The sequence below is a fragment of the Oncorhynchus mykiss genome, chromosome 1, assembly GCF_057628025.1.
Source record: "Oncorhynchus mykiss isolate SJ-2025 chromosome 1, ASM5762802v1, whole genome shotgun sequence".
NCBI classification, from domain to species: domain Eukaryota; kingdom Metazoa; phylum Chordata; class Actinopteri; order Salmoniformes; family Salmonidae; genus Oncorhynchus; species Oncorhynchus mykiss.
Genome location: NC_143022.1, coordinates 29,531,794 through 29,558,889, shown reverse-complemented (window position 1 = coordinate 29,558,889; position 27,096 = coordinate 29,531,794). Strand labels below are relative to the sequence as shown.

General features: G+C 41.3%; 1 protein-coding gene across 1 annotated transcript in view; it reads left to right on the top strand.

The window, feature by feature from the left end:
• Window positions 1–12,074: 12,074 nt before the first annotated feature.
• The window catches only part of ripor1 (RHO family interacting cell polarization regulator 1), a 114,508-nt gene continuing 99,486 nt past the window's right edge, over window positions 12,075–27,096 (top strand). The window contains exon 1 of the mRNA XM_090221499.1: window positions 12,075–12,294. The gene's annotated coding sequence lies outside the window, so the exon portion shown is untranslated. The remainder of the gene's footprint in view (window positions 12,295–27,096) is intronic.

The following is a 27,096-nucleotide window of genomic DNA, read 5'->3' as shown; positions in this document are numbered from 1 at the left end:
ATAAATCCATTATACTTTGTGACATTAAAAACCCACCACCCTATTCCACTAAATTAACCAACGGCCTAGGAGGACGGGTCAGCACACCCTGTAACTCTTCTGGTACAGTCAAGTCTGGTACACCCAAGTACTTCTCTGCAGCTGCCACCACAACATCTGTTTTCTGTGATTTACTTTCCATTCCTGCGGTATAATTGATATCCATTGCTGTGAACGCTAAGAAGCTCATTGGCCTATCTCTCTGTGCTGGCACAGATCTACTACTCACAGGAATCCTGTCAGGATCCCTCACCATTGACCCATCCTCCTCTACTTTCTTCACTGCTTCAGCATAAGACACCCTCTGCACTACTCTGACCCCGGCCACCTCAACCTGCCTCTCTCGCACCGGACACTTCCGATTCCCAGCAACATGGGCACTCCTAAAGTTGACACCTATAACTTTTCCCACCAAAACTACACATTCATCTGTCCCATGCCCTCCTGCACACTTCCCACATCTTGGAATCTCCCTCCTACAAACTGCTGCAACATGATCATAAACATAACACCTGAAACACCACAGTGGGTTCGGCACAAAAGCTCTAACAGCATAACTGATATATCCTAACATGACTTTGTCAGGTAAAGACTCAAAGCTCAAAAGGACAGACTGTGTCACTTCTGTATCACCACGCTCCCCACTGAGTCTGTGTTGCACCAAATGGCGGGCGTCACAAATACCGGTAATTTAAAAAAAATGAAGGGGGTAAAAACAATATGATAAAAACACCATGAATCTTCAACTTCAATTGCTCCACTGCCACACTTAACTCTTCTCCAGAAATCACTCCTTTCAATGATGCCCTGTTCCTATGAGCAAAGCAAGAAACAGATGATTGACCCGAGTTGCCTTAATGAAATGACAAACCTTTTTGTAATAACATAGTATATGGGATTGATTTTAAGAAATTTGGCTTAATTAATTGTATTAATATTATTGTGTTTCTATTCAGAGAAAAACGAAAAACAAATCCCTCAGGGTTTCTATGGCGCTGTGCAACGTGATGTTGGGAGTAGGCTACAGGATCGGAGGATTCTAAATTGTTTGCCTTCATTAGACAACTTTGTTCCAATATTTCTGTAAATCAGTGATATTTATTCCCATAGTAATTTGTTATGGGTCCATAACTAAATCAACATCTGCATTTTGAAAGAGTATTTTTTATCATTATTTTATTAACAAAATGTGTTTATTTGTTTATTAGGCTACTGTGCAGTCTACAATACATACTGTAGTAAACATGAGAAAGTGCCTAATTCCTTACATAAGGGAGAGCAGGCCATGTCTGTACTACAGAATGTGGGGCAAGTGGGAGACCGGGGTTCAAATCCCCGTTTGGGAGGAAGGAGTAGGCAGTCATTGTAAATAAGAATTTGTTCTTAAAAAGTAACTATATTTTGGAGATCTCGTTTTCATTTAACCTAGAGTGAACGAGAAAAAGGCAAAAAAACAGACATCACTTGCTTCAACACATATCTCAAAAATATCATGGCATATTTGAACAAGTAATTCGTTGTGGATCCATAACTAAATAAACATCAGCATTTTGAAATATTATTTTTATCATTATTTTTTAAACAAAACATTGCATACTGTAGTAAACATGGGAAAGTCCTTACATAAGGGAGAGCAGGCCATGTCCAGACTTTCTCTGTGAACTCAAGTACTCATTAACTCCGTCTTTAATTATTTTTCGGGTTGCATCAGTCATGGACGGAAACTCCTGAGACACCGTATTAATGATAAACACCCGGAGGTTCACTGGTAAGCCACATTTGCCTCGGGATCCAACCAAGTTTGTATTCTGTGCCCACTTTTGGTATCTCTCTTCGGTTACACATCTCCGCCTGACTCTCCACTAATGAGGAGTGACTCTCCACCAATACCACCTGGCTCTGGACCAATGCATCAGCTTTCGCCCGTATCTCTGCCCTCAGATAATGTTTCTCTTTCTGATGGTCTACCTTTAATGACTCGATCTCGGTCTTAAAAGTTTGAATCTCACCCATGAGCACCTTCATCAGATGAGCAGAATGTTACCGCCCTGAGCCCCCATCAATTACAGTGGCCTATGATAGAAACGGTAGATCAATTAAGAATTAAAAGTGACTCCAACACACAAATGCTGCCTACACATTAAGAATCTAGCTTAACTAACCTCTTTCTTGGCAAACATGCGTTTTTTTTCAGTGCGACCCGTTGTCCAGCCCTTTGTCCACTGATCTCCACGGATCGTTGTACGCATGGTTGAAGCTCTGCAAAAACACATTCACGTTTTTAATACATAATTATCGATTTTATTATACAGTACGCCTACACATTGATAGGCTATATACCTTCTCTTTTTTTATATAAAATGCTCTGAAACCAAAATACCTTTAGTTTTGGTGATCCTCTCAGCTCCGGCTCATTTTCAAGTCATCTGGTGGTTACAGTCCTAACCCTGGAACGGGTAGCACCATAGAAAGAAGCTGGTGGTTACAGTCCTAACCCTGGAACGGGTAGCACCATAGAAAGAAGCTGGTGGTTACAGTCCTAACCCTGGAACGGGTAGCACCATAGAAAGAAGCTGGTGGTTACAGTCCTAACCCTGGAACGGGTAGCAGCATAGAAAGAAGCTGGTGGTTACAGTCCTAACCCTGGAACGGGTAGCACCATAGAAAGAAGCTGGTGGTTACAGTCCTAACCCTGGAACGGGTAGCACCATAGAAAGAAGCTGGTGGTTACAGTCCTAACACTGGAACGGGTAGCACCATAGAAAGAAGCTGGTGGTTACAGTGCTAACCCTGGAACGGGTAGCACCATAGAAAGAAGCTGGTGGTTACAGTCCTAACCCTGGAACGGGTAGCACCATAGAAAGAAGCTGGTGGTTACAGTCCTAACCCTGGAACGGGTAGCACCATAGAAAGAAGCTGGTGGTTACAGTCCTAACCCTGGAACGGGTAGCACCATAGAAAGAAGCTGGTGGTTACAGTTCTAACCCTGGAACGGGTAGCACCAGAGAAAGAAGCTGGTGGTTACAGTCCTAACCCTGGAACGGGTAGCACCATAGAAAGAAGCTGGTGGTTACAGTCCTAACCCTGGAACGGGTAGCACCAGAGAAAGAAGCTGGTGGTTACAGTCCTAACCCTGGAACGGGTAGCACCATAGAAAGAAGCTGGTGGTTACAGTCCTAACCCTGGAATGGGTAGCACCAGAGAAAGAAGCTGGTGGTTACAGTCCTAACCCTGGAATGGGTAGCACCATAGAAAGAAGCTGGTGGTTACAGTCCTAACCCTGGAACGGGTAGCACCAGAGAAAGAAGCTGGCTTGATGAAAACGATGTCCATTCCGTCTGTTCTCTTTAGTCTGATTGTGATTTTTAAATTTTTATTAACAACTCGTTTTGGAATAGTAACTGTGTTTAGGGTGTAGTTTTGGGCGGGGTGAGGAAAGGCATGACTTTCAGGTTACAATAGGCTATAAGTATTCAGCAGATTGCAGATTGTCCTCACTTTGATTATACTGTAGCACCATGGCCAGGATCTCTTCATTTAAGTGAGCAGATTAGACCTTCAGGAGGAACGGAGAATATACTGGAGACATTTAAAAAATACTGGTAGACTTTGAGATTTTGGTCACGGACAGTGCTTTTCGCAAACACTATCATCAGATGCCTGTTTAGCGCCGAACTCGAAAGCCCAGGAAAATGAACAGGTACAGTAGGCTACGATACTATAATGTAGACATAATAATGCTAAAAATAATGCTTAATTAAATCGTCTACTGGTCTTTACTGTATACTGCACATTTTCACATTTTAAAAAAATGATCAGAACATTAACCATGTGTGTTTGCTTGTTTTGTACTGTTCTGTAGTTTCAACCCAATGATTCGTCTGACAAACATAGAACTTTGCGTCCTGCAGGCCCAGGCATGGATCAAAGCTGAATAAATATTGTACTGCTGTTTTGAGTTAGAAATGTAACACTTTAAAGTACTTAAGCATCGAATACTTTGCAAGTTGGGGGATTTTTCCCAACAGTAGCCGGGTTATAAAAAGTATATTGTCCTGCTAATAGGAAACATTTGCATGATGGGCTACACCTGCTACAGTTGTGAAAAACAAGTGTTTGAAAACCTGTTTTCAAAATGCCTCCAGTTGTCCATCACTACTGTAAATAAAAACACAGCATCTTGTTTACATCTTGTTTACATTCTGCATTGTGTCACACATAATTTGCCTTTCCAATTACTTTTAGAGTTTGGGATTTACAAATGTGCGCTTTTAATTATTAGTTCCATTGTTTAGATCTAACGTGCAGACTTTTTTTCTTCAAATGATTGTTTTACAATTGGCTCATTCATCCCCCTCCTCTCCCCTGTAACTATTCCCCAGGTCGTTGCTACAAATGAGAATGTGTTCTCAGTCAACTGACCTGGTAAAATAACGGATACATTTAAAAAATAATAATAATAATTGTAGGATGCTACATTTTTGACCAGTTGCAATTGTAAGGTGGCCTAATAATGCCACATAGCCTGCCAGTAAAGTTAATTTATATAGGTCTAGGCCCAGAAGAAATAGACTCCAATTAAGCCCACTTGTTGTTTGTAAAGTCAAATTAAAATGAAGATTATGTCACACCTAGCTCGGCTATTAGACAAGTCTTTAGTAAAGGTTGAATAGTCTATTGTTCAGCTAACAGCCCATCTTACTACGCTTGTGAAAAACTAGTAATAATACTTTTCACCCTTTCCACATGTTAAAGATTCCAATAGATGAAGTGTTTTATCTACAATCTGACCCAACCCCAATTTTAATACATTTGGGCACAGTTGATAGCGTGCTGGACTTCAGGCTAGAATGTTGAGGGTTCGAAACCTGCTCCCTGCTTGTTTCATTACATTATTATGCCGGTCTCAGAGCAAATAGCCTGGATTGCTACTCCCATCTCATTCCTCGCTCTCTTCCAAGTGTCATTGCAGGATGTACTGTTTTTATTCTGTATCTATGAATTACAAAATAATGTTTCTAGTCTATTACATAGCTACAATGTGTAATCATTGATGTCCCAGGAGCAGGAGTGGTAAACACTGTTGAAGTGTATAATTGTAATACATACTGTACATACAGACACAGCATAATTCACAGAATGGAGTTTGATACACCTGGTTTTGGATATGACAGAAGAAAAACTTGCAGAATAGCGATTTTCGTAAATTAACTTTATGACAAAAAAATATGCACATTCATTTGTTTCTACATTAACTAACATATTCCTCTCAATTGTACATTTTTTGCTTGACTCGTTATGACGTTATAACTACTTACATTTGCCACTGCGTAATGTTTTGTCAGCAATCTTTGCTGAAGAAACTCACCAGAGAGGGGGTGGCTCCGTGTCAAATTCGTCATTGGAACCACTCGATATAATTGGTCATATAAAAACCTTGGGACCCAAATGCGTAATGAGTGCTCTAACGCCCCCTTGTGGTGGTCTGGAGCAATGAAGCCGTGACGCTGGGTACCTCTAAGTCCCGCGTTTTAAGTTCGCAACTTTTGTAGGAGGGACCACAAACAAACAATAAAAACACCAGGGTTTCTGTTTTATGTAGCAATATTTGAGTTGAATATATTTTTTTATACGTAGATTCTCATAAAGTACTATAAAATGTTACTAATTCTCAATTATACTGTATGTTGTGAATTTGTATTAGAAAGATTCATTAGTACTCTACTTTGTATTTCCATTTAATTATCTCTGGAAATTGCCAGAGTGAATCAGGGTACTGGAATTTAGCCTGCCCTGAACCAACACCTATGTTCCTGCTTCAAGACACTGAAGGAGCTGGCGCAGAGGTATCCACAACTGCCACACTGGCTTTATAAAAACACAAAATACAATTTAAAAAATGTCCCTCTCTTGCTGTTGCCATGAGCATTTTGTAAAAAAAAAAGCCAAAGGTGAGGCTAGGTTGGTGAGGCTTATATTTTGCCCAATACTGATCTGCCATGAAAATACACAGAAGCGATGACTTTGTGCAGAAAATGTAATTCTTACAGGGTGACAAGAGCTGAGTGACTTTATTTCCTCTTCTTAATCCTAAAAATGTCGATATTTTTGTGTTGACATGTTGCAGACCCAGTCAGTATTTCCGAGGCCTCCAGGGTGGTTGGTCATAAATGGATTGACGGCAGCATGAATCTGATAATTAACAATTACCGTTGTGGTGAACAACAGGAACAATCCCCCAGGCACACTAGCAGTGATGGGCAAGAAGGAGATGGTGGATTTGTTTTTCACCAATGCAGTGGCACCCATGGTCATCGCTAGAGTACATACAGACACTTTCACATGAACTTCTGAAGACTTTTATCTTACGGTTTCATTGTTTACCTACACCCTGCTCAGAAATGTTGTTATAGTGTTCTTCAGTGGAGGCTCCTCAGAGGAGGAAGGGGAGGACCATCCTCCTCAGTGAATTTTATAACAATAAAAATAGTGAAACATTAAAGTTATCCTTTTTAGATAAAACTATACTAAATATATTAATGTCACCAAATCATTTATTAAAACACACTTTTCAAATTGTCTACAGTAGTCTTAGCAGCACTCTGTAGGGTAGCACCATGGTATAGCTAGATTCTGTCGTCCTACGGGTACATTGACTTCAAAACAAAACCTAGGTTGGTCTTGGTTCTCACCCCCTTCCATAGACTTACACAGTAATTATGACAACTTCCAGAGGACGTCTTCCAGTCTATCAGAGCTCTTGCAGTGTGAACTGACATGTTGTCCACCCAATCAAAGGATCAGAGAATGAATCTAGCACTGAAAGCATAAGCTACAACTAGCTAACACTGCAGTGCATACAATTTGGTGAGTAGATGACTCAAAGAGAGAGAACGACAGTAGTGGAACAGTTTTTAAGAAATTAAACTTCTGAAATGGTTTCTGACAGATTGTGCAGAAATTATTTGATTGTACAAAGCAACAGTTTCAGCAGCTGTCCAGGTGGCTGGTCTCAGACCATCCCGCAGGTGAATGCCGGATGTGGAGGTGGCGTAGTTACATGTGGTCTGCGGTTGTGAGGCCCGGTTGGAGGTACTACCAAATTCTCTAAAATGACGTTGGAGGTGGCTTATGGTAGAAACATTTTCATTAAATTATCTGGCAACAGCTGTTATGGACATTCCTGCAGTCAGCATGCCAATTGCATGCTCCCTCAAAACTTGAGACATCTGTGGCATTGTGTTGTGTGACGAAAAACATTTTAGAGCTACCTTTTAATGTCCCTAGCACAAGGTTTACCTGTGTAATGATCATGCTGTTTAATCAGCTTCTTGATATGCCACACCTGTCAGGTGAATGGATTATCTTGGCAAAGGAGAAATGCTCACTAACAGGGATGTAAACAAATTTGTGCACAACATTAGAAAAATAAGCTTTTTGTGAGTATGGAACATTTCTGAGATCTTTCATTCCAGGTTATGAAACATGGGACCAACACTCTACATGTTGCATTTATATTTTTGTTCAGTATACTTCCATGCTGAATAATAATAATAATAAGATGTGGATAAAATGTTTGTCCTATTGTCCACTAGGCGGTGCTAAACATGCTGAACACTGTCTTGTGGAGTACTTCAAGCGGTGGTATTCTGGTCATGGCCATCCACCCTGGCTGGGTGAAAACTGGCATGGGAGGCCCACTTATGAGTAATGGAGGCGGGGAGAAAATGACCTGGTTTCATGGATTATATCGAGTGCTATTTGCATGTTTATGTAAAATAAAACTATTGCTTAAAAGCCCACAATGGCGTTCTGCACAATGCACTCTACATTACTCTGAAGTAGCAAAACTCATATGATAATTACATATTTGTTTATAAGTGTAGAATAAGGTAGGACTAGAGTCATATGGGATTGGCATAGATCTGGTAACTGTCTGTCTGTCTGTAGTGTGTTTCTGTTCGACAGGTGCCGATGAGGACTGAGGACAGTGCCAAAGTCATGCTGAATGTGATGTCAACCCTCACAGAGAAGCACAATGGCAGCCTTCTGGACTGGGAAGGGAATGGTATCCCATGGTGATGATGTTCCAGGCCAACGGTTCAGTCTCTGGGACCAATAGACTTCTGAGATCAGGGTTCTATGAAAGACTCTCTTAGTACAACAGTACTGAATACTGTTTTGTCTTCTTAAAAGGGAAATCTGGGATTCGAAAAACAACAAAGCGGCACCCCGCTACTTGTTTTGGTTAGCAGCTGAAGGATGGGGCTGGAGAAATGGAACCACTCTCAAATTCAGGCTCAAATCTCAAATCTCTTGACAAGGTCGCAAGTTGTTGTACTCTCTACCGCACCTACTGTCTCTAACTCCTGAATGCTCAACTATGAAAAGCCAACTGACATTTACTCCTGAAGTGCTGACCTGTTGCAACCTCTACAACCACTGTGATTATTATTATTTGACCCTGCTGGTCATCTATGAACGTTTGAACATCTTGGCCATATACTGTTATAATCTCAACCTGGCACATCCAGAAGAGGACTAGCCACCCCTCAGAGCCTGGTTCCTCTCTAGGTTTCTTCCAAGGTTCCTGCCTTTCTAGGGAGTTTTTACTAGCCCCCGTGCTTCTACATCTGTATTGCTTGCTGTTTGGGCTTTTAAGCTGGGTTTCTGTATAGCACTTTGTGACTTCGGCTGATGTAAAAAGGGCTTTATAAATACATTTGATTGGTTGACTTAGGTCGATATAGTATTTTTACAAGGGGATAAATAATTTTTATTCGCTCACCTGCCTCACTTTTCCAAAAATGAAATCCGTTAAACTTTAAATAGAATGTGGATGGCCTAATGGAAACAATCTGCATAATATTTCCACTGTAGGATGTCAAATGTTTCATTCTGATTCAATTGCTGGGAATTTCTTAACTTAATAAACCGTCAGCAACTCTCATGGATCATTTATCATCCTCTAATAACAGCGTATCATTATTATGGACACAAAACAAAATGTGTCAACAGCATATATTGTATTATCTGTTCATACAAGAACTTATTCCTTTACTTTGTCCGACTTCCCCAAAAGACAGCTCTAGTTATGACTGTATACAGTGGGGCAAAAAAGTATTTAGTCAGCCACCAATTGTGCAAGTTCTCCCACTTAAAAAGATGAGAGAGGCCTGTTATTTTCATCATAGGTACACTTCAACTATGACAGACAAAATGAGAAAAAATATCCAGAAAATCACATTGTAGGATTTTTAATGAATTTATTTGCAAATTATGGTGGAAAATAAGTATTTGGTCACCTACAAACAAGCAAGATTTCTGGCTCTCACAGACCTGTAACTTCTTCTTTAAGAGGCTCCTCTGTCCTCCACTCGTTACCTGTATTAATGGCACCTGTTTGAACTTGTTATCAGTATAAAGGACACTTGTCCACAACCTCAAACAGTCACACTCCAAACTCCACTATGGCCAAGACCAAAGAGCTGTCAAAGGACACCAGAAACAAAATTGTAGACCTGCACCAGGCTGGGAAGACTGAATCTGCAATAGGTAAGCAGCTTGGTTTGAAGAAATCAACTGTGGGAGCAATTATTAGGAAATGGAAGACATACAAGACCACTGATAATTTCCCTCGATCTGGGGCTCCACGCAAGATCTCACCCCTGGGGTCAAAATGATCACAAGAACGGTGAGCAAAAATTCCAGAACCACACGGGGGGACCTAGTGAATGACCTGCAGAGACCTGGGACCAAAGTAACAAAGTCTACCATCAGTAACACACTACGCCGCCAGGGACTCAAATCCTGCAGTGCCAGACGTGTCCCCCTGCTTAAGCCAGTACATGTCCAGGACCGTCTGAAGTTTGCTAGAGAGCATTTGGATGATCCAGAAGAAGATTGGGAGAATGTCATATGGTCAGATGAAACCAAAATATAACTTTTTGGTAAAAACTCAACTCGTCGTGTTTGGAGGACAAAGAATGCTGAGTTGCATCCAAAGAACACCATACCTACTGTGAAGCATGGGGGTGAAAACATCATGCTTTGGGGCTGTTTTTCTGCAAAGGGACCAGGACGACTGATCCGTGTAAAGGAAAGAATGAATGGGGCCATGTATCGTGAGATTTTGAGTGAAAACCTCCTTCCATCAGCAAGGGCATTGAAGATGAAACGTGACTGGGTCTTTCAGCATGACCATGATCCCAAACACACCGCCCGGGCAACGAAGGAGTGGCTTCATAAGAAGCATTTCAAGGTCCTGGAGTGGCCTAGCCAGTCTCCAGATCTCAACCCCATAGAAAATCTTTGGAGGGAGTTGAAAGTCCGTGTTGCCCAGCTCAGCCCCAAAACATCACTGCTCTAGAGGAGATCTGCATGGAGGAATGGGCCAAAATACCAGCAACAGTGTGTGAAAACCTTGTGAAGACTTACAGAAAATGTTTGACCTCTGTCATTGCCAACAAAGGGTATATATAACAAAGTATTGAGATAAACTTTTGTTATTGACCAAATACCTATTTTCCACCATAATTTGCAAATAAATTCATTAAAAACCCTACAATGTGATATTCTGGATTTTTTACAGGCCTCTTACAGGCCTCTCTCATCTTTTTAAGTGGGAGAACTTGAACAATTGGTGGCTGACTAAATACTTTTTTGCCCCACTGTAAGAAAGGTTAAACCAATGGGAGCCATCCTAAAGTTGTGTTTTCATGCAGCTGTCCCTGTGATGGGCCTCATGCTATCACAGCAGATTAGTGGCAGAACGAAATGGAAAGCAGAGTAAAATACGGAAGGAGGGGTGAAAGACAGATGATGGGAACATAACGAGGACAATGCAGGTGGATTCCTATTATAGCTTGTGTAAATTAATCTGGTGTAGATATGTATAGATTGCATTTAGATTACCGTTACAGTGCTGTCTGTGTTGTTAATTGGATTCTTTCGACATTTCTTAATTTCTTTCTTTTTACTTTTTGGATTATGTGTCTATTGTTTTTTTTACTGCATTGTTGGAGCTAGAAATACAAGCATTTCTCTGCACTTGCAATAACGTCTGCAAATCGGTGTACGTGACCACTTTTAACTTTTTGGATTATGTGTGTATTGTTTTGTATTGCTAGGTATTACTGCATTGTTAGAAGTAGAAACACAAGCATTTCACTGCACCTGTGATAACACCTACAAATCTGTGTACGTGACCAAAAAACTTTGATTTGGATCACAGGTTTCCGATTTACACCCCTCTATCTCCCCACTCTTACTGAAGGCCAACCTGATCTCCAGGGGCCAAGCGGATGTGCGTGCTGGGGGTCATGACAGGGGAGAAAGCGCTAGTGTTAGAGCAAACAGGAAGTGTGGACTGGTAAAACTGCTGACTGAAGCTTAAAGGCAGATCAAATCCAAGGGGCAGGGGCTGATGGCTTATAAGCACTAACATTTTAAGGGCTTTGCAATATTGCACTCAATAGCAAACATTAAAAACCACAACATTAAATCAGTTTCTTCAACATCACCAATATAGTCATAACCCAGTTGTCATAACCTAATAATTACAGTGTCTGTAGGGTGAGATCAAGTAATGTGTAAGATGACCCTTCCATGGTGACACAGAATATTTTAGAAATGCTGAATGTTACACCAAAGGGACATGTGTTGCCAGTATGGAAATGTTGTTCCTTGTGTTGCTGGTACAAGTTTAGGCACAGTGCTTTTTGGTGTGTGTACCAATTGTAGTGCAGTCACTCACTGTCCATACAGAAAGGTGCGACAGTCTTCTTGTTTGACATGGATAAAGCTATGGGACATCTACTAGGCAGTTGGAGACAACAGAATCGTGTGTGTAAGTGAAGTGAAGTGCGTTTCAATGTCCAGCTGTTAACCCTTAATCACTTTATCGGATTGCAGATATCATGCAGTCACATAGGGTTTAGTATTGTGTCAACAAATGGTATAGGATTTAGACGAAGGGTTAACTGTCCATCACATGTTGAAATTAACAAAGACAAAAAGGGCAGTTGCATTTATCGGGGCACGTCACTCCTCAACTGTCTGTAAAACAAGCGCGAGAAGGGTAGCCAATAATGCAACTTACGTGGCTCATCAAAAGCGCAAAAGAGGTGGGACATTCGAGGGGAGTTCTGCTGTACCACTTGCATGGGAGTTTGAACTTGAAAGCCTTATTTTGTCTCTACTGTGTTGGTGCTCCTCATTATTGTTCTTCCGCTTACATTTCGGACTAAAGTCAAGGTAAGGCAGTGCTATTTTGGGGGTTTTGATCAGTATCTGTAACCAGGTTTCCCTTCAACCTTTTCATGCGAGTAAAGTACCCCAATGTGCACAGACATCAGTTCAATGTCTAGTTTTGATTTGCATAGTTGAGTTGTCAACTAACGTGAATTCAAGGTGAAATCAACAAAAAATGTCACGATGCCATTGGATTTAAAAAAAAAGCTGCAATATGTAACTTTTTGGGCGACTGATCAAATTCACACAGAAATGTTTGTTATAGATCTATCATTCTCATTGAAAGCAAGTCTACGAAGCAGTAGATATATTCTATGTGTTTTATTTCTATGCTTCCCGTTCTTAAGTAAAATGTTTGTGTCTTTTAATTTCGTTTTTATACGTCAGCTTCAAAAATAAATATAAAAAATGTTGAAACACATTTTTGTTTATGGAAAATAGATTTCACAGAGGTTTAGATGGTACAATGATTCTCTACACCCCCCATACTCAGTGGACTGCTGACCAGATCCGGACCCAGAACAGGGTCAAGATAGACAGCAGGTCCCGATTAAAATATATATATATATAATATATATACAAAGACCAGGGAGGTTTGTCATTGCTTCGCAAAGAAAGGCACCTACTGGTAAATTGGTAAAAAAAAAAAAAAAACAGACATTGAATATCCCTTTGAGCATGGTGAAGTTATTAATTACATTTTGGATGGTGTACCAGTACATAGAGTCGCTACAGAGATACAGGCATCCTCCCTAACTCAGTTGCCTGAAAGGAAGGAAACCGATCAGCGATTTCACCATGAGACCAATGGTGACTTCTTTCGATTTATAACACTTATTTTGTGAGAAAACCATCAGTAGAATTGAAAATGCGATGGAAACCCATTTAACTTGAATTTTGTATTTGGTACATGGGAATTTCACCGCAAAATAAGTTAATTTTATGTGCACGACGGTCATCACGCACAGACATTTATCTGCAACAAATCAATTTGATGGAAACACATCTGGTGGGAAAATCCGTATATTGTTTTTATGTGGATTTTAGCATATTTGCGTTCAAATCTATCGCCAATTGGATGGAAACCTAGCTTGTGATGTGCTCCCAAACTTAAGCACACCACTATGTCTAGTGCCATACAATATCTCTGTGTTGGTTGACAGCTGCTGATTCACAGACAGTTGTACTCTCGTCTAGATACAAGGACTGTCACTCTACATTGTTTGTTTGTAAACAATTAAACCATATTTGGGGTTATGATAGGAAAAAAACGAATTGGGAATTTATTTGTATTCTTCCAAAAATGAATGGGTAGGCCTAAATATCAACAATCAAAAATACCATTGAACAGATACCCAGATCCCAAATATAAAGGTATTCTTTGCTACTCAGACATCAAACTCCACAACCTAAACACAGTAGCCTACACTTTTCTTATGGCTTTCCATCTTTTGGTATTTGTTTCATTAATCCATTGTTGATACAGTCCCAAAATGTTTTGCATGTCTGCAATCAAGGTTTCAAGATATAGAAATGTAAAAATACAGAAAGTGTCACAGTATGATGCAAAATATATATTTTTAAGTGGAATTTTAACTATGTGGTAACTGAGAAATTGGACTGTTTTTCTGTCCCACAGTCCTGTTGTTTAATCATTAGCTCATTGGTATTGGTTGGTTCTGAGCCAGCCTGGGACATTCCCAGTGGAAGAAGCTGAACTGACAGTGCCCACCTCACCCCTCCCCAGACTTTCGTTGTTGTACACAAGCACTCTCGTTGCCCAGACAACGGATAGCTTTTTGGGGAGGGTTTCTCAATATCAGGAGGGCTTTCGTGGAGGAGAAAGGGTGACAGCCTGTCTTCCAGCCTCCCACATGGATAAAATAACATTCAGAAAGTTGTTTTCATCCAGGGAATCTGTGCCGTGTCTAAGGGAATACATGTTGTATCCATGAAAACTGTATCTTACAGTTTTTTTTATTGCTTTGGTGCAATTTTCACAATTATGTGGTCAGTTTTCACAACTCTTAGTACAAAAGTCAAAATGAACTTTAAGCACATTTTCAACTGACTGAGTACATCACACATAGTCACTTTTTAACCAAACGTTTCACATTGCAATAAATGTTCATCGAGTACTTGCTTTTCACAATGTAATGCTCACATTACTTTTGATAAGATTGTTTTCTCATTTGTTAATACATTTCACTATTATTTAATCCAACTTCTCTTAATTGATAATCACTTAACCGTTTGGTAAACCTATACATTTTAAACTGGTTTGTTTACTATAGATATTTTGAGACCTGCACAATGAAAATGTATGTTTGTAAAGTATAAAGATATAAAGCATGATTTATACCACAATGTTCTATTATGATGATTACTATTATGATTTTACTTCAGAGTAAAAACAAATAAAATCTGATATTGACAGGAAGAGACATGTACTGCATGTAACAAACGCATCCCTTATACAGTAAGTATGTATCCAAAATGAAGTTGCTGGGGTCTTTTGGCAGCTAGGTTTTCACACTGCTTCACTCATTGCATTGGCCAATTATTCCGTAAATGATTCCATTTACATAGCAGACACTTTAATCCAAAGCAGTCTAAGGCACTGCTGTGGCCGGGGGTCCCATAGGACGGCGCACAACTGGCCTTGCGTCATCTGGGTTAGGGAAGGGTTTGGCCAGTGGGGCTTTACTTGGCTCATCGCAATCTCTAGCGACTCCTTGTGGCGGGCCGGGTGCCTGCGGGCTGATCACGGTCGCCAGTTGAACAGTGTTTCCTCTGACGCATTAGTGCGGCTGGCTTCCTGGTTAAGCTGGTGGGTGTTAAGGAGCGTGTTTAGGCGGGTCATATTTCGTAGGACACATGACTCCACCTTCACCTCTCCGGAGCCCGTTTGGGAGTTGCAGCGATGAGACAAGATCGGAAATTGGGAAGAAAAACAGGGCGTAAAAAAAAAAAAGATCAGGGAAGATTTTTTTTTTTTTTGAACATGGCCTTATTTCTATTACATCATATTAGTTGACTGTCATTCATATTCCATTCACCCAGTTCAATGTAACGTCAATAGGTTTAGGCTACTACATGATACTCGAATTTTCCCTGTACCGATTATGAGGTTGCTACAACCTAGCCTATGAATGAAAGTTTAATTCGTAGGTTCATAGGTCGAGAGAAGTTTGAGTAATCAAGGTGACAGACAGTCACACATTCAATAGCGCTTTGCACACTCTTTTCTGCATCTAGTTGATCTAGGGTGCAATCATTAGTCCAACAGTTGCAAGCGAGAGTGTTTATCTCTGTTTTGTTCCGTTTAATAATTTTTTTTCAACAGGATCAGTGCAATGAATGCACCCCCGATCACACACAAACAATTCACTTTCCTAGCAGCCACATACAAACAGCTCGTTGTACATATAATTCCTTCTCGCATCCATCTACGCACTCTCTTCCACTCACCTTTTCCATTCGTTTTGTGGACTTCAGTGCACAACACATCAGCTGTCTGTGAACAGGCAATTGTTTTTTATCCAAGCCAAACCAAGCTAACACACAGCCTACATCGTTGCGATATCATAGTCAACATAGCCACTAAAACTAACTCGTTAGAAAACCCACTAAAATCATCAATCATGCAGTACAGCAGCAAACAGTTTAGCAGTTACACCAGTGGGCCCTGGTGGCAGTAAATGAATTAAACCAAAAGCTTACCTTGATTTGGAAGAGTTCCAGTGTTGCTTAGCAATAATCAGCTACCTCCCCTTCCTCTCTGTTTGAGCCGGGTGTTTGAGTAGGCTAAACTAGGTAGCTGCATTTGATGCTAGCTAAGTGAAAATGAAAGTGAAATAAATATATATTACGAAATATAGCTAACTCTCTCTCTCTTTCTCTCTCTCTCTCTCTCTCTCTCTCTCTTGCTTCTCATTCATTTTGGAAGAAATTCATTTGTTCAAAACTGTTCAACCATTGTCTTTCTCTCTCTTTGAGTCAACTATTCACCACATTTTACGTACTGCAGTGCTAGCTAGCTTTCAGTACTAGATTCATTCTCTGGTCCTTTGATTGAATAGACAACATGTCAGTACATTCTGCAAGAGCTCTGATAGGTTGGAGGGCGTCCTCCGGAAGTTGTCATAATGACTGTGTAAGTCTATGGAAGGCGGTGAGAACCGTGAGCCTCCCACATTTTGGATTAAAGTCAATGTGCCAAGAGGAGGACAGAAGCTAGCTGTCCTCTGGTTAGAATATGGTGCTACCCTACAGAGTGCTGCTGAGGCTACTGTAGACCTTCATTGCAAAATATTGTGTTTTAATCAATCATTGGGTGAGGTGAATATATTATAGTTTTATCTAAGAAGTCTAACTTTTTTTATGTTTCATTATTTACATTTTTCAAAATTCACTGAGGATGGTCCTCCCCTGAAGAGCCTTCACTGAGTGAGTCCATACAAAGTGAGTCCATACATTTTCATATGTGACCACAGTGGGAATCAAACCCACAACCCAGGGCCCAGTTTTTCCAAAGTTATCTGTATTTCGGCTATCAGATAGGATTAAATGCATAAAAATAGAATTAATAGAACATGAGTCCCCGTTCAAGTCAATGATATGTTCGGTCTATTCATTATATTTCTATGCATATAAACCTATCTGATAAGCGAAATAGATAGATAACTTTTGAAAAACTGGGATTGGCAACAACACCTCCTCCACACTGACTCTTAACACAGGGGACCCCCAGGGGTGTGTCCTCAGCCCTCTGCTGTACTCCCTGTTCACCCACGACTGTTTGGCTTTGTACAACACCAACTCCATCATCAAATTTGATGACAACAGAGTTGTAGGCCTGATAACCAACAACGACGAGTTAGCCTATAGGAAGGAGGTAAGTGGGGTGGCAGGTAGCCTACTGGTTATAGCGTTGGGCCAGTAACCGAAAGGTTGCTGGATCGAATCCCCATTACCATCGGGCAGACGATCTGATACCAATTGGCTCAGGGACAGTTTCTATCTACAAGCCATCAGAATGCAGAACAGCGGTAGTGTGGACTGGCCACCTGCTCTGATTCTCCAGACCTTAGCACACATGCACTCCCTCACGCACACACCAGGGTTGGGGAACACTGCTTTATGCCAATGACAAGGTGGATAGTTAGCCAACAAGCAGAGATCATATGAGGAGCTAAAAACAGGAGATTCGCCCAAGTTAACTAGCTGGCATAGCCCCCTCAGCCCATACTTGTGAGCCCTCAGTTTTAGGATCCCATATAAAAATGTCAAAAAAGTTAAAATGACTGAGTAATAGGTTGGCGCAAAATCTGTATCGGTTTTCTTCCGTTGAAGGAGAGGACCAAAATGCAGTGTGGTTAGAGTTTAATAAAGTCCATACACGAGAACACTACAAAATAACACATGTGAAAACCGAAACAGTCCTATCTGGTGCAATGACAGAAGACAACCACCCACGAAGTACCCACAGAATATGGCTGCCTAAATATGGTTCCCAATCAGAGACAACGATAGACAGTTGCCTCTAATTGAGAACCAATCTAGGCAACCATAGACATACAAACTACCTAGAAAGGACACAGCCCCATAAACATACAAAAAACCCTAGACCAGACAAAACACATAAATCCCCCATGTCACACCCTGACCTAACCAAAATAATAAAGAAAACAAAGATAACTAAGGCCAGGGTGTGACAGTATCTCTGCTACACTGTGTCAGCAGCAGTGGTGGAAAAAGTACCCAATTGTCATACTTGAGTAAAAGTAAATATACCTTAAAAGTAAAAGTGAAAGTCACCCAGTAAAACACTACTTGAATAAAAGTCTAAAGTATTTGGTTTTAAATATATTTAAGTATCAATAGTAAATGTAATTACTAAAATTACTAAAAAGTAAAAGTATAAATAATTTCGAATTTCTTATACTAGACAGCACCATTTTCTTGTTTTTGTAATTTATGGATAGCCAGGGGCACACTCCAACACTCTGTAACGTTCGAAGAGTGATGGGTGTGGAGTCAGGCTCAGAGAGCAGAGGACTCGGAAAACGCTTTAATGTCTGTACAGGAATAGCGCACAAATGGGTGACTCCGAAAACAGGCGTAAAACACTCTTCCCGAGTACAAACTGGTACATACGCTGGACAGCGACAATCCCAACAAAAAACAGGAACACCTCTTGACATAACAGCAAACAAGCCGGCACAAACACAGGCGGGCTAATATAATTTAAATAACCCCAACCCAAAAACCCCAACAAGGAACAGGTGAAACCAATTAGACAAAACCAAACGAAAAGGGTAAAAAGCGATCGGTGGCAGCTAGTAGACCGGCGACGACGACCGCCGAGCGCCGCCCGAACGGGAAGGGGAGCCACCTTCGGTGATATTCGTGACACACTCAGACTTAATTTACAAACGAAGCATATGTGTTTAGTGAATCCGTTAGATCAGAGGCAGTAGGGATGACCATGGATGTTCGCTTAATTAGTGTGCGCTTGGACCATTTTCCTGTCCTGCTCAGTACTTCTGGGCCTCAGGGAAAATGTATGGAGTAAAAAGTACATTATTTTCTTTAGGAATGAGGTGAAGTAAAAGTTGTCAAATATAAATAGTAAAGTACAGATACCCCAAAAACTCCTTAAGTAGTACTTTAAAGTATTTTTACTTAAGTAGTTTACACAATTGACAGAGCGTGCCGCGGTGTGTGTAAGGGGGCTATGGAAAAGCCACTGGGGTGGTTGGGTTTCCATAAAAAGTGGGGAAAAAGCGCTTCTCATCTATGGTAGGCTAAGTGAATAATGTGATACGCCTCCGCCTGTAATATTTGATTTTGATTTATAAGGTGGGGTCAAGTTTACTGTTGAAGCTGCTTCACTCAACTCTGCCTCACGCCCCACCACTACACAGATTAGTTCGCTTCTTAGCGAGCTGTAAAGAGCGTAGTGTTATTAGCCTTTGCCTATTTAGCTAGCTCGAACCAGCTAATCTGCCACTGCCACGATGGATATCAGAAATTGGCTTTGCCAAGGTACCCAAACAAAGCCAAAGGAAAATGATAGCAACTAGCAGCAGCAGCAGCAGCAGCATCAAACCACAGAGGCTGCCACCAAGCCCAGCAGCAATGATGCTGCCGAGCTTCAGATAGCTTTGCCTGCAGAGCCTACCCACCCTTCCATAAGTGCCGCCAGGATAATGGCTCCACAGCCCCCTACACCTCCGACTGTTCCTGATGATCTTGGAACAGAGGAGCCAGCTCTGGTTAGCCTAGAATCCTACCCAAGCTGCAGGTTTTCTGTCCAATTTTTTTTTACATTTAATAGCACCTGGTTCATAGGAAGAGAGTAGCTGGAATACTCGGTTACTGCAGATTTTGTTTCCCATGTTGAAAGTTCTGAGTTGGGTCCAATGCTAACGCAGACAAGGACTTCACACAAGCTGGGTACTCTAACTGGAAGAATTTTATTGATCGTACCAAAGGATTCGCTCGGCATGCATCAAGCAAAGAGCATTTGAAATGCACTGCACTGTGGAAAGAAAAAAAAGGTTGAAGTCCTATGGGAACATCAGTGTCAACACTTGTTAATGATGGGTGCTGGCAAGAAATCACATGTTTGTCGGCGATTGTGGACATCACTGAATTCCTTGTTTCAAACCAGTAACCACTGAGGGGGACATTGGACACGATAGAGTCAAGAGGGGAGGGAGGCAGTGGATTTTTTCTGTCAATTATGAAATATACTCTCCGAAAAGACAAGGAACTTTCCAAGGTGCTTAGCACCATACCCCACAAGGCCACATACATGTCACACGATATTCAAAATGAAATCATAGGGCTGGGTGGGGTTTCCACAGCTAAATGCGAGAACTTATTTTCTACTTTGACAAACGTGTTCAGTCAGCACAAAAGAAGCATTCTACACCTGAGGAAAGCTCAGCTAATCCAACTGGCATTTGAGGGGTATCTTACAATAAGATTTCAGGAAGAATGGAGTGATCGATTACTCAGGAAGTTCCACAGAGCATCAAGGAGGCTGCAACTCTTCTGAAGAGGTAATAAAAATCTAGCTGGTTGGTTTTTATCACTTATTGGTCAAAAGCACTCAATGGCGTCGGCATTTGAACTTTTATGTTTATTGTGGTATAGTGTAAAATAAGCATAATTCAATATAATTCCAATGCAAGAACCCAAATGATGCCCCTGGGTATAGTTACATATCTGTATGTTTCATCATAGAAATAGATATTATGGTTTTCTTGGTAGGCTATTGGTATTTGTGGTTGTTAATTGAACTGTACTTATTGGAAAAACGTTTATGGTAGGCTGGCATTGCTTAATTGATTACTTGGGTCGAATTTGATCCACGCCGGGTCTGCTACAAACACCACTCCCAGCTGCCCTCTGGTGGCCATTTTAAATATTCAATATTAATTTAAATCCTCCTGCTGCAGGATTAGGGGTAAAACCTGTATGCAGATATGAACGTGTTATTTTTTTTGATTGATTTCATGATTTTCATCGTGTGTTAATTTAGGGGTTTTCCACTTTAAAAAAAATGTCTCCTGCATTAACCTTGTTCAAATACATCATATTTCCTGGATCATCCAGTGGGTCAGCTGTAGAATGTTTGTTTTAGGTTACAGCCAGCAACTTTTTAATTTTATTTCACCTTTATTTAACCAGGTAGGCAAGTTGAGAACAAGTTCTCATTTACAATTGCGACCTGGCCAATATAAAGCCGTTCGACACATACAACAACACAGAGTTACACATGGAATAAAATAAACATACAGTCAATAATACAGTAGAACAATAAGTTTATATACAATGTGAGCAAGTGAGGTGAGATAAGGGAGGTAAAGGCAAAAAAAGGCCATGGTGGCGAAGTAAATACAATATAGCAAGTAAAATACTGGAATGGTTGATTTGCAGTGGAAGATTGTGCAAAGTAGAGATAGAAATAATGGGGTGCAAAGGAAATAAATAAATAAATACAGTAGGGAAAGAGGTAGTTGTTTGGGCTAAATCATAGATGGGCTATGTACAGGTACAGTAAGTTGCTCTGACAGCTGGTGCTTAAAGCTAGTGAGGGAGATAAGTGTTTCCAGTTTCAGAGATTTTTGTAGTTCGTTCCAGTCATTAGCAGCAGAGAACTGGAAGGAGAGGCGGCCAAATGAAGAATTGGTTTTGGGGGTGACCAGAGAGATATACCTGCTGGAGCACGTGCTACAGGTGGGTGCTGCTATGGTGACCAGCGAGCTGAGATAAGGGGGGACTTTACCTAGCAGGGACTTGTAGATAACCTGGGTTTACGAGTATGAAGCGAGTATGAAGCGAGGGCCAGCCAACGAGAGCGTACAGGTCGCAGTGGTGGATAGTATATGGGGCTTTGGTGACAAAACACATGGCACTGTAATAGACTGCATCCAATTGATTGAGTAGGGTATTGGAGGCTATTTTGTAAATTACATCGCCGAAGTCGAGGATTGGTAGGATAGTCAGTTTTACAAGGGTATGTTTGGCAGCATGAGTGAAGGATGCTTTGTTGCGAAATAGGAAGCCAATTCTAGATTTAACTTTGGATTGGAGATGTTTGATGTGAGTCTGGAAGGAGAGTTTACAGTCTAACCAGACACCTAGGTATTTGTAGTTGTCCACATATTCTAAGTCAGAGCCTTCCAGAGTAGTGATGTTGGACAGGCGGGAAGGTGCAGGCAGCGATCGGTTGAAGAGCATGCATTTAGTTTTACTTGTATTTAAGAGCAATTGGAGGCCACAGAAGGAGAGTTGTGTGGCATTGAAGCTCACCTGGAGGGTTGTTAACACAGTGTCCAAAAAGGGCCAGATGTATACAGAATGGTGTCGTCTGCGTAGAGGTGGATCAGAGACTCACCAGCAACAAGAGCGACATCATTGATGTATACAGAGAAGAGGGTCGGTCCAAGAATTGAACCCTGTGGCACCCTCATAGAGACTGCCAGAGGCCCAGACAACAGACCCTCCAATTTGACACACTGAACTCTATCAGAGAAGTAGTTGGTAAACCAGGCGAGGCAATCATTTGAGAAACCAAGGCTGTTGAGTCTGTCGATAAGGAGGTGGTGATTGACAGAGTCAAAAGCCTTGGCCAGGTCAATGAATACGGCTGCACAGTATTGTTTCTTATCGATGACCAGCTCTGAAACCAGATTGCATAGCGGAGAAGGTATGGTGGGATTCGAAATGGCCGGTAATCTGTTTGTTGACTTGGCTTTTGAAGACCTTAGAAAGGCAGGGTAGGATAGATATAGGTCTGTAGAAGTTTGGGTCAAGAGTGTCCACCCCTTTGAAGAGAACATCAGCTGACTGGATTTGGGAGAAGGAGAAATGGGGAAGGCTTGGGCGAGTTGCTGTGGGGGGTGCATTGCGGTTGACAGGGGAAGGGGTAGCCAGGTGGAAAGCATGGCCAGCCGTAGAAAAATTCTTATTGAAATTCTCAATTATAGTGGATTTATCGGTGGTGACAGTGTTTCCTATCTTCAGTGCAATAGGCAGCTGGGAGGAGGTGTTCTTATTCTCCATGGACTTTACAGTGTCCCAGAACTTTTTTGAGTTAGTGTTGCAGGAAGCAAATTTCTGCTTGAAAAAGCTAGCCTTGGCTTTTCTAACTGCCTGTGTATATTGGTTTCTAGCTTCCCGGAAAAGTTGCATATCACGGGGGCTGTTCGATGCTAATGCAGAATGCCATATAATGTTTTTGTGTTGGTTAAGGGCAGTCAGGTCTGGAGAGAACCAAGGGCCATATCTGTTCCTGGTTCTACATTTCTTGAATGGGGCATGCTTATTTAATATGGTGAGGAAGGCATTTAAAAAAAAATAACCAGGCATCCTCTACTGACGGGATGAGATCAATGTTCTTCCAGGATACCCCGGCCAGGTCAATTAGAAAGGTCTGCTCGCTGAAGTGTTTCAGGGAGCGTTTGACAGTGATGAGTGGAGGTCGTTTGACCGCTGACTCATTACTGATGCAGGCAATGAGGCAGTGATTGCTGAGATCTTGGTTGAAAACAGAGGTGTATTTAGAGGGCATGTTGGTTAGGATGATATCTATGAGGGTGCCCGTGTTTACGGCTTTGTGGTGGAACTTTAGTATAGAGTTCTCAAAAAGTTATACAGCTGCACCATTGAGAACATTTTGCATTGACTCTTCCATTTTATTTCAATTTTTGCACACTGTCTCTATGTGTCACGGTCGTCCTCCTCTTCATCTGAAGAGGCGAGATGGATCGGAAGACCAAAATGCGGCGTGGTATGTGTTCATCATTTATTTTACTACAGAAAAACACTGAACACTGAAAACCCTATACAAAACAATAAACAAACTAACAACCGTGAAGCTAATGCAAACTGCGCTGAAAGAAGCAATCAACATAGACAATCAGCCACAAACAAACAGTGCAACCCAGGCTACCTAAGTATGATTCTCAATCAGAGACAACTAATGACACCTGCCTCTGATTGAGAACCATACTAGGCCGAAACAAAGAAATGCCCCAAAACATAGAAAAACAAACAGACTGCCCACACAACTCACGCCCTGACCATACTAAATAAATACAAAACAAAGGAAATAAAGGTCAGAACGTGACACTATGCACATTCACACACTCACTCTATGCACATTCTAAACAGTCACTCACACTGACACACCAACACACACACACTCACACAATTAATTTGCTCACTCACACATTTGACCACATATTCATATCGACTCTACCCACACGCACTCACTCACTCATATATGCTGCTGTTATGCCTAGTGACCTTACCTCTATGCTGTACATACAGTGGCAAGAAAAAGTATGTGAACCCTTTGGAATTACCTGGATTTCTGCATAAATTAGTCATAACATTTGATCTGATCTTCATCTTAGTCACAACAATAGACAAGCACAGTGTGATTAAACTAATAACACACAAATTATTGTATTTTTCTTGTCTATATTGAATACATAATTTAAACATTCACAGTGTAGGTTGGAAAAAGTATGTGAACCACTAGGCTAATGTCTTTTCCAAAAGTTAATTGGAGACAGGAGTCAGCAAACCTGGAGTCCAATAAATGAGAGGAGATTGGAGATGTTGGTTAAAGCTACCATGCTTCGGACAAAATCGATCTCAGAAGACCTAAGATTAAGAATTGTTGACTTGCATAAAGCTGGAAAGGGTTACAAAAGTATCTCTAAAAGCCTTGATGTTCATCGGTCCACGGTAAGACAAATTGTCTATAAATGGAGAAAGTTCAGCACTGTTGCTACTCTACGTAGGAGTGGCCGTCCTGCAAAGATGACTGCAAGAGCACAGCGCAGAATGCTCAATGAGTTTAAGAAGACTCCTAGAGTGTCAGCTAAAGACTTACAGAAATCTCTGGAGCATGCTAACATGTCTGTGGACAAGTCTACGATACGTAAAACTCTTAACAAGAGTGGTGTTCATGGGAGTCCTGACCTCAACCTGATTTAAAATGCTGTGTCATGACCCCGAGCTGTTCTCAAAAGACATCCTAAGAATATTGTTGAACTGAAACAGTTCTGTAAAGAGGAATAGTCCCTAATTCCTCCTGACTGTTGTGTAGGTCTGATCCGCAACTACAGAAAACGTTTGGTTGAGATTATTGTTGCCAAAGGAGGGTCAACCAGTTATTAAATCCAAGGGTTCACATACTTTTCCCACCCTGCACTGTGAATGTTTACACGGTGTGTTCAATAAAGACATGAAAACGTATAATTGTTTGTGTGTTTAGTTTAAGCAGACTGTGTTTGTCTATTGTGACTTAGAAGAAGATCAGATCCAATTTTATGACCAATTCATGTAGAAATCCAGGTAATTCCAAAGGGTTCACATGACTTTTTCTTGCCACTGTATCTAGCCCTACCACTTCTGTATCCTTGCACATTGTAAATATGGTAATGGCACTGACCCTGGACCTGACCCTGTCTATAGCTTACTTACTTTCTCATGTTCTTCTTATTTCTATTTCTCCTGTGTTATTGTTCTACTTGACTTTTATTTATTTTAATTTTATAGTACTACTGATATTGATTACTGCATTGTTGGGAAAGAGCAAGCAAAAAAGGCATTTCACTGTACTAGTGCACGTGAGTAAAGACCTTGAACTTTTGTTGTTTTGCAGGTGAAATAGTCTATTGATTCCTAGATCAAATGATAACTGTGTGTGTTGTGGCCATGCAGCCTTGGACGATGAATAACTTGCCTGAGACTGAGAAAGTCAATAGTCTCTCCTGAATAGGAAGCTAGCGTTTCTTTTTTTGTTTATGTTTACCACCTCCACCCACTGTAGTGTTTGTACTGGGCCTCTGGGCCCTCCAAGGCTCCAATGAGTTAAACATATAGGGAAAGGTAATTCATTCAGAATCTGTGCTTTCAAAGCCCATACAAACACTGCAATTACAGAATATGTTTTCATGGGTTCTGAATTGAAAACCCTAGACCTTTGCTCATCTGGTACAAAACTCCTAAGAGAACCAGTGGACTGGGACCCAGTGCACCAGTTTAACTATTAAGTACTCTGGTCAGAAGAGTAGTTTTTGCTGCCAGCGGCATTGATTATGTAACAAAGTATTCACCCATCCTGTTAAAAACATTGTTTCGAACCTGCCATCTCTGAGTGGCCTCTGTCTCTCAGTCCCAACCTTTCTCTGTTTTCTGACACATAGTTACTCTGCCCTGTTTTTTCCTCACTCACTCACTCACTCACTCACTCACTCACATCGCTCTATTCTCCTCTCTCCCTCTATCTGGGCACAAACACACATACACAAAATAGTCTCAAGGAAAGTTGGCAGAAAAACCCTCCATTGTCTGTAAAGAGATACAAATATGCCTATCAAAGGGGAAGTGTTTATTAGTACAGATGTACTTGGTCTGTAATGGAGAGAGAGAAAGTTGTGTTAGGGATGCTGCTTTTCCCATCTGAGAGGTTGCCAAATGGCAAGAATGAGGCATAGGGCATTGAATGTGTCTCATACTCACAAATGTCAGAATGTGTGTTTGTGTGTGTGTGTGTGTGGTGTGTGTGTGTGTGTGCGTGCGTGCACTCACTTGTACGTTAAGCAATTCAAATTCTTTATCTTGGGATCATATTATGCAATACTGAGTTGAGTTGAATGTTGAGTGCTGCATGCGAAGCCATAGAAACCATGTAGACTACAGGAAGACTATGAATCATGCATTCCACTGAGGTTTCTGGGTGGGTTTAAAGTAAAAACCTTTATTGGGTAAGGTGCCTTTCCATGGTCATAAATACTACCCATCGGACACTCAACACATTAACACACACCCTCCTTTATGTTAAATAAGTCCTTTCTGGTGTTTAGTCTTTACGTGTGGTCCGCTCTACTGTTTTCTGCTCAATTCATAGTAAATCTGGACACCAAGGAACTTGAAGCTCTCAACCTGCTCCAGTGCAGCCCCGTCGATGAGAATGGGGGTGTGCTCGGTCCTCCTTTACCTGTAGTCCACAATCATCTCCTTTGTCTTGATCACGTTGAGGGAGAGGTTGTTGTCCTGGCACCAGGGGTCTCTGACCTCCTCCCTATAGGCTGTCTCGTTGTTGTCGGTGATCAGGCCTACCACTATTGTGTGGGAAAGGGCAGTGTGGAGTGCAATAGAGATGACATCATCTGTGGATCTGTTGGTGGCGGTATGCAAATTGGAGTGGGTCTAGGGTTTCTGGGATGATGGTGTTGATGTGCCTTTCAAAACACTTCATGGCTACAGACG